This window comes from Colobus angolensis, unplaced genomic scaffold (assembly GCF_000951035.1).
Source record: "Colobus angolensis palliatus isolate OR3802 unplaced genomic scaffold, Cang.pa_1.0 Scaffold227, whole genome shotgun sequence".
NCBI lineage: Eukaryota > Metazoa > Chordata > Mammalia > Primates > Cercopithecidae > Colobus > Colobus angolensis.
In genome coordinates, this window is record NW_012115455.1 from 1,817,268 (window position 1) to 1,826,780 (window position 9,513).

The following is a 9,513-nucleotide window of genomic DNA, read 5'->3' on the forward strand; positions in this document are numbered from 1 at the left end:
ACACACACACACACACACACACACACACACACGAAACACAACACAGACACACTACAGATTTACTACATTAAAGGAGCATTCAGCTTCTTAAGAGTAGCATGACATTTTTATCTCAATAGAATAGCCCTCTTTTGCTTTTGTATCACAGAAGTATAGCACCTTCTTACAGAGTTTTATATAGTTTGTTTTTGCCATTTTGATTCCTATACCCAGTAATAATAACTTTTGCACAATACACCAATCCTAAAGGCAGCTATTAAATGTTTACAGTTTCTATATTGTAAGAGCGATCTGGATTATTTTACTCTTCCCAGGCCAAACTTTCATGACTTGTACTGAACTGAAGTATATATTTATACTACAGTTTTTTGGGGGGTGGGGGGATCTTGATATGCTTTTCATTGATTTGCGTAATTCACGTTAAAGGTGAGAAAGGGTTGGTGCCTTGTAAATATGTAGCAGATCTTCGTGGTGTGTTCTGATGTGTGCATTAACTTTATTAAAAAAGAATACTTGAGGTATCAATCTAGACAAGGTGCCAAATGCAAAAGTTTCCTGCATCAATTTTTTTTCCTATCACATTTTATTGCATTAATAGAATTTGTGTAGCTTAAATAACTTAAACATTTGAAAAATCCTCATCCACAAAGAACAACTTCTTTGAACAGTAGCTCAGCTACCTCTTAACTACAACTACTGGAAACATTAAGGAAAATAGATGCTGTTATTCCTTACTGACTAAGGAGAAATAGAACAAGCTTAATAGGAATGAACATCCATAAGTTATAAGCTGAGAGGTTGTTAATAATTGTATTGGCTCTCAAATTAATGTAATTAACAAACTTTCATAAGTATAGTATGCTCTACCTTAGGCTTTCTTAGAACATGAACATATTTGTGTAAGTAGACTTGGGCTACTGCTCATATATTTCTGCTCCACTTACCATTTAACAGCTGTGAGTTACTGGTTTTCATTTGAATCTTAAAATTTAACAAAGCACCTAGTTTGAGTTGGAATGTTTTGGCTAGCTAGTATTATAAATCAACTTATAGATTCTGCTCATATCATTCCAAAGGGTTCTTCTGTTCTAGTCTTTCAGGAAAGAACCTTATTGCACTGCACACTGATGTTGTGAATCATTATTTTATAGATAAAAAGCATCTTTAAAAACCCTTATTGTCTTGTTTACAGCAGTAGAGTGCACATGGTTCCATAAGTGAGCTTGAGTTTCAAGGTCAATTTTAGTTCCCAAATTTAATATTACAGATTCGTTAATTTGTTAGATACTTACATTTCTGAGGTAAGAGGGATAGTATCAATTTATGTTTCTGTAACAGCAAATTTGTGGCACTTAGATCAGACTCATGGGATAAAACAGACTTCTTAGCGTATACCTAGCTATCCCAGGATATTTCTTAAGCTAATGTGTTTGTCTCATGCTTTCAATCATTTCGTGCATCTGAAAACCCTTAAGTGCAGAGGAAGGCGTACACACATAAAACTTTGCTTTTTTGGTAGGGTTGGCAGTAGGGTTATTCTTGGACTAACATCTTTAAGCAGTTTTCACTTGCAGTAGAAATGATGTTCAGGCTTTAAGAGAAAGTATTGTTGTGAATTGTTAATGGCACTAACTTCTGTTACTAGACAGCAGACCAAGCTATTTTTTTGTTGTAGTCTTTTTTTCACTAAACCAAAACTACTTCTGGTTGTAACTCAGCTGCCACTTTTAACCATAGTAGAGATTCAAAACGTTCCTATTTGAAACTACATTTGGTCTTTGCTAAAACGTGCTGTTTCAGTTATTTATCTCTTGGGCATTTAGACTAAATCGTGCCTGTATTCCTGAAATCAATAATACTTTGGCCTATCCTGATCTAAGTAACATAGTTACTTAAATTCCTGGATATACCCAAATATGGATCACATGTCTCATTTTAGTGTGAAATTTTTTGTTGACATTCTTCTATGAAGAGCTGACCTCTTGAAATGTAGAAGAATTGACATTTGTGTGATTTTGGCTATCTGGAGCTTTATTTATAATTTATTTTGAAAAATAAAAATGCCACATTTATTTCCCAAATGTCAAGATTTTCTAGAATTAGATAATTAGAATAATAAGGCTGAAGGCATTTTAAAGCATATTTTATATGTAGTGAAATACTGTGAAAATAGTAGTGAACAGCACTTTGCTGTAATGTTTATTTCAGTTATTAAGATTTAAAGAGTTAGTCATCAGGGTATGTTAGATAAACATAGTTATCATTTATTAAACAAACAGATAATTTTCTGTTTGCATGCAAATTATTTTAATAAGTGTGAAAATAAAAGTTTGGAAGATAGTATTTTTACTTTTATATCTGGACTTTTTTCCCCCCAATTTACACTTTGCTTTCTTGTAATACCACCTCCTGTGAATGTGTTGTAATTAGTATCACGTTGATTACTTTATCATTTTAATTTCTTTGAGGCCCTTTAAACTTACGTAAAATCTGGGTCCAGCCATAGCAAAGCAAGTAGGAAATGAACAAAGAATTTTGAAGAAAAGCCTAAATCTTAAATTGCTAAGAAAAACCACTGTTATATTTAGGCCCATGAGAGCATATACATGTATAAACCTAATCCTATGCTAGATATGAATAGTCAGTGAGCTGTAATATTTCTCATAAATGCTAATAATGTTTAAATTCCCAGCTTTAAGATCTTAGTGTGTGTATATATTTATAAAATCTGAATTGTGTGTTTCTTCTATGGCTTACTGTGTGTTTCTCTTTCAGCAATAGGATGCTCTCTCAAACATTCACTAGCCTACTAGCCCAATTACTAAATTTTTGTATATGTGTATTTGTGCACTTGTATGTGTGTAAAGTTTTTTCCCCAACTTGACACACCTTATCTCCGACATTCAAAAAAAGAGAACATTTTGTATGGAGGACAGTCTACCAACTTTTTGCCTCTGTACAGTTCTTAGCCTGTATATTTACTGTTTGATCATCCATTTCATTATGCCTTCTAGATAACCAGTCCAGGTTTTATCATATACCTGTGTCCCTCTATTCTTTTTGTTTCCCTTTTTAATTTTTTTTCTTTTTTTTTCCTCCCCAGAAATCAGACTTGTGTTGGAATTCTTCTCTACAACACTTTGTTTCACCCATATGCAAAGTAACAAAGTAACTGAGTAAAATTATAAATCTCATTCTGCACAACTGTGTGCTCAGCTATTTAACTCAGCCTTCTAATACTTTGAAGTACATTTCAGTTATTTATGTTTTTGTTGTTTTTGTTTTAATCCCGTAGATTGTCATCAGACAATAATAGAGTGATTGAAAGAGAAAGATGTAAATGCCACTTCTAACTTTCTGATAAAACTTTTTTGAGCATTTTTCAAAAATTTGTGTGTTTCTGGTAATGGGGAATTAAAACACCTTTTACTTGTTTATGTATGTTGGGAATCATTTTATGTACATTTACCAACGGTACTTATCTTCAAGTTGGAATTTTCACATCCATAAAAGGGAGACTTGCATCATATATAATTTTCAGTATACTTTGCTGTCCAACCTTTTAAACAATTACAGTCATATTTTGAGTTCTGAGATGAATAGTTCTAGGGGAAAGGATGGAACTTTTGACATGTAAAGTCCATTGTTTTAAATGCTAACCCCATCCCCAATATTTTTGTGGAGTGTGAGGCTTTATGAAAGGTTTATCAGAAATAGAATATTCTAAGGTCACTTTTATGGCTTGTTTCAAAAATTAGTATGAAAGTATTTTCATGCTTTTTTGTTTCTCATCTTTTAGCAAAGCTTCTTTACCAAGTTTTGATTAAATTCCAACATAAAATTAAGTTTTTTCATGGTGCTATATTTTGTGGAATATGGGTAGCACTCAGGTTTCTTTCTTTTCTTATCTCTTTTCTTTTCCCCTTCCTTCCTTCCTTCCTTCCTACTTTCCTTCCTTCTTTCGTTCCTTCGTTCCTTCGTTCCTCCCTCCCTCCCTCCCTCTCTTCCTTCCTTCCTTCCTTCCTCACCTCGGCCTCCCAAAGTGCTGGGATTACAGGTGTGAGCCACCGTGCCCGGCCTATATACCCTTATTATTGATTATTTCTTTTTTCATCTTTTCAATCCTGCTTACTTTTATCCTCACTTTCCTTTCTGCCATGAAAACTGCACCTAATTTACCACACTTAAGATTGGCAATTTTTGATTCATTGATGGGAGAAGTATAGTAGAAAGGCCCTGCAGTTTAGAATTAAGTTGTGTTTGTTTATTTACATGTATGCCCATTTCTTCTAAATTAAATCTAGAATATGAGACTTTGACATATAAAAGCATGATAAGTATTTTCTTAAAAAATAAAACTATTGATAACATAATGAAACCACCATTGGTAATTGAATTTTAAAATGATATGCAAAAATATTTAGAAATCCAGTTGGGAAATGTGTTTTTGCATATGTCACCAGATACACATTAGGCAGTACTTCAAATGTTAATTCTTAAACAATACTGTGGTGATGGCAATCAGTAATTTATTTCTTTGTCCTGTAACTTATCATTCTTGTCTTTTGTAATCTCTTACACAGTATTAACATAACTGTACCTTTTATTTGTTCTTGGTATCCATACATTTTAAGATGGAAAAATCAGTTCATAGTTGATATGATATTGTATATGGGCAAAATGTCCATTAATCTAAAATTAAGTAAAAAAGGTAATCTAAACTGGCTTGATTTATAAAAGATGTTTTGTTTGGCAGTTGTCAGTCATTATAAGCAATTATCTTCAAAGACAAAAAACTGGACTAATTTGTTGCCATTCTTTATGGGATGTTTACAATAAAATTCCAAGTTGTTTGGAATCAATTGCACTCTTGCTGCTTTATGCCTTAATTTATGTACCAGAGAAAAATTAACCAGAAGAAAGAAATATGGAGTTACCTATTCAGCTTTAGAGATTGTAACATGTAACTCTTAGGTCTTGTTTCTTTGTCATAGAATATTTTATTACTAGTATTTTTTAATCTGAGAAACTAGGATGCTTCTTCCTATCAAAGAAAAGGTTTTGTTTTTTGTTTTTGTTTTCATCTTAGACATTGCAAATATTCTTTGGGTCACTTTTAGGATAATAAATATGATGTTTACACTTTAAATGTGGGCTGCTTGGTGCATTCAATAACAGCCTGCAAAGCATTTGTCAACATTTTGTTTTGCAGAGCTTTTCAAAATGAATAGATCTCTAATATAATTATGACTTATGACTTTTAACAGCTGAGCTATATATCCCTGGCATTTTAAAATATATGGTCAGATTACCTATACTGTAAATCGTGCTTTAATTCAGTATAAGTGTAGGAGGGAGAGAAGTGAGGTGAGATGATCTGAATGCTCTAACAGGAACATTCATAACCTATATAGTTACCAGAATTTGTCTCCCAATGGCAGACATTCCACTAGATACAAGATAAATCAGCTGACCAAAGACTGGACTGTATCTTTGATGTATATACTGTCTATTTTGTGTATTTAGAATAAAAAAAAATGCATTTAGGACAAAAGTAGCCTGATTTTTTATAATATTCAGAGATTGAAGTGGAGATAAGTTGTTTGGTATTTTGTTTAGTTGCTTAATTGGTTAGAGATAGTCCTCTTGAAGGATATAAAAATCTTACATTAAAAATTTTTGGTTAACGCCAGGCACAGTGACTCACACTTATAATCTCAGCATTTGGGGAGGCCATGTTGGAAGGATTGTTTGAGCCCAGGAGTTCAAGACCAGCCTGGGCAACATAGTGAGACACCGTATCTACAAAACAATTTTTTTGTTTTTAATTAGCTGGGCATGGTTGCATGTACCTGTAAGTCCCAGGTACTTGGGAGACAGGTGGGAGGATCACTTGAACCTGGGGGGTCAAGGCCGCAGTGAGCTGTGATCATGCCACTGCACTCCAGCCTGAGGATCCATTTTTTTTTCCAAGTTGAGAAGGTCAAGGAAAAGGTGCTCCCCATTCTGTCTCAATTACATGTTCTTGACAATTTAAAGCTACTTTACAAAAATGTGCAAAATAAAACCAATATATTGAGCCTGTGAGTTGATCTTTTAAATGGGATTTTTGGTGGGATAGTTAAGCCTATACGCTTACAGTGGCTTTCTCAGGTCATTTATATAAATACTTAAGGGCTTTTTAATGCTACAAAACATAGGTAGATCAAACAATAATATTAAATGAAGTAAAATTTTTATGGCATTAATTTTTTCCCCAAAGTTTTAGGGACACATTTTTCTTTCCTTTCTATGTAACTTTAATAGATTTTTCTTTGCCAGCTGTGACAATTGCCTTAATGAAGTTCTTATCTACAGATTATAAACATCTAATTATAATTATAAAATCTTATAATTTTAATTATTATAGTTCTAGACATCTAATTTTAACAGTTATTAATTAACAAATATTTAATTTGATGTTGGAGACTTAAAAGTCTTTCTGATTCTAGTATTAATTTTGAATTGCCGCCTTGCCTGGTCAGCATCTTTGCAGTTCTCTTCAATTTTATAAGTTTTGTAAGTAAATATATGAAGAAATAAAAACATTTTAAATTCTTTAATTTAGGTGACTAATATTAATTGATGGAGCTTATTCATTTTTAAAGATTTTTGTGGTTGATTTTTGTCATGTTGCAATTATAGTTAGAATTTGTATAACAACATGTTAATTTGTATTGGTAATTTTGTGTAGTCTGTTAAGTAATTTAAGTCGAGGAAACTGCTAACATGTTCCATCCTCCCTTGGCTTTTAAAAAAAGCTTACAATATGTTTAAGTGAAATTTGCATACCAAATTGTGTAATCATTTGAAAAGTACTATTTTGTTACCCTTGAGTATTATTCATCTAAAATATTAATAATGAAGTGCTGGTAGTTCTGAATTATTTCCGTATGTTAAATTTTAATTTATAAATTAGATTCAGTATTGTTTATAAAACAAGTGTTTTTGTCTAGTCTGACCCTATAGAGCAAAAAATATGCCCATGATATCCTCATAGTCATGAAATTACCAAGTCATCCTTTTACTTTTGTAGATTTGTGTTCATTTTTATTCTAAATGTGGTTTGTCGTTTTCATAAGAAAAAGAAGTTATTAAAACAAAGCAGTAGTTGAAGGTTGTGGTACATACATTTTTGCTTTCCAGTTTTCTCAAAAATTTAAGACTGCTGAATACAACGACAAGTTTTTAACACTAAAAATACCTTTTATAACTTTGCTTATAAGTATTCGAGCAGAAATTCTCGGAGAATTATCTGAGGTAATGAGCCACATTCTTTCTGTAAATACGTGTTGGATCTCCTTCAAAAAAGATATTTACCAGCGGGAAGTTGTAGCCTGTTCTCTTCATATTAGTGATAAGAAACAACTTAAAAAAAAAAAAAAAAGACTAGACTGTTGCTACCTAGATTTGTTCACTTTCTTATTCATTCATTCAGCATTTACTGAGTGTCTTCTATGTGCCAAGCACTGGAATTTTATAAAGAGCTTTACAGTTCCCAGAGTCCATAATCTCAATCATCAGAATGACACTATCAGTTAATTTGATTTTTCAGATCAGAAAGATGAGTTTTAGTGAAATCAAGTAATTTGCCTAAGCCTACATGGCTACTCACTAGAAAAGCCTTGATTCATCCAGCATATCTGCTTCCAGGTTTCTAGTCTTAACTTTTATATCTTATTAATAAGATGTTTTGTTCTACTTTCTTTCTTCCCAATCTCTATGAAATGGAGACTTCTAAGTCATGCATGTGTATCTTGAAAATAACCTTTGTTTTTGCTTCTGGCTCAAATTTTTTAATAAAGAGGACCTTGAGATATGGACCTTCAAACCTCTTAGTGCTTTGGAATTTTTAATACTACCAGGTTTGGAAGTAGAAAAATGATTGAAGCTCAAATGATTGAATTGTATATCTTACACACTCTTACAAAAAAGTAAATGCCCAAGAAAAGTGTAGAGGATTTACTCCTATCTTATTTTGAAGATTAATTGTGCTAATATACACAAATGTGCTTTGCAATGTGTGACTTTAAAAAATGATCTGTTACTGCGGTCTTCCCTACTCTGTGCTTCCTTGCCAGTGCAAAACCCGTTTGAGTTCAAACGGGTTTCAGGTACAGTTCTCAGAGAATGCAACAGGGTTCCTGACTTAATCCCTGAGTTTAATTTAGGGTTTTTGTTTTGGGGTGTTTTTACTTTACATCCTTTGAACTATCTCTCAGTTTTACTCATTATTTAATGTATCACTCCCCTGCCCTGCCCTGCCCTTTTTGAGATGGCTTTCACCCAGGCTGGAGTCACCCAATGATGCAGTCTCGGCTCACTGCAACCTCCACCTCCCGTATTCAAGCGATTCTCCTGCCTTCAGCCTCCCAAGTAGCTGGGATGTGCACCACCACACCCGGCTAATTTTTGTATTTTTAGTAGAGACGGGGTTTCACCACGTTGCCCAGGCTGGTCTCAAACTCCTGACCTCAGGTGATCCACCCTCCTCGGCCTCCCCAAGTGCTGAAATTACAGGCCTGAGCCACCGCAACTGACCAGTGTCACTCTTTTTTTACACCAATCCATATACCAGTCCTTTGGAATCATTTTAATTATTTGTGGGTTTTTTTTTCTTCTAATTAAGACTTTGGGGCAGGAGTGTTGGTTGACAAAGGTCGAGTGGCCCTATAATTATAGTAAAGTGAACTTGAACCACTGCTGATTTAAATTTTTTTATAACTATTCTGTCACAGTATATGTTGTTATTAGGGGCTATTAGGGGAAAATGTTTCAAGTAATTTAACTCAAAGACTCGTGCATTTGCTCTCTTTAGTCTTAAGAAACGGGGTTTTGCAGTGGTCCTTGAGAAGACGTTAGGCCTGCTCAAGTTGCATTTGGTTCATAGCATTTATGTTAGTCTCATTCATATTTCACAATGCCATCTTTTCTCCTCTCCTAAACAACTTCCACTTGGTCTGATTGTCATCCAAGGAAAAGTGTTGGCTTTCAGCAGATAAGACTATTGAATTATGTCAGCAAAGATCTCTGTAAAAATCAAACAGGGAATAGAAAATAAAGTATATTAATTGGGTTTATTTTTCTAGCTAGATAAAGTACAGCAGGTTTGACTAGCTGATTATGTCTACACTAATCTTTGTATTAGGTGAACATAAGCTAGAAATCTAGGTCAGAGCTTTGTTCTGTGGTTAGATACTGTCATGCAGCCTTGCTTATATTCCTCACAATGTGTATTTCAATGGAAGTAGCCTGACCTGGAGTCAGGTACTGTGGTTATTATGAGAGTTAAGGGGATAAGGGAAGCCTTTGAGATCTTTCTAAGAACCATGTTAACTAGAGGAGAGAAGAGAATGGGGTTTGAAGGTTTAATGAGGAATGAAATTCCATAGTGTTCAGGGTTTGGATGTCAATGCCTCCAGTAAGCACAGCAGCCTCAGATCACTGGAAACAGGTTTGGGGAAGGCCCCACGT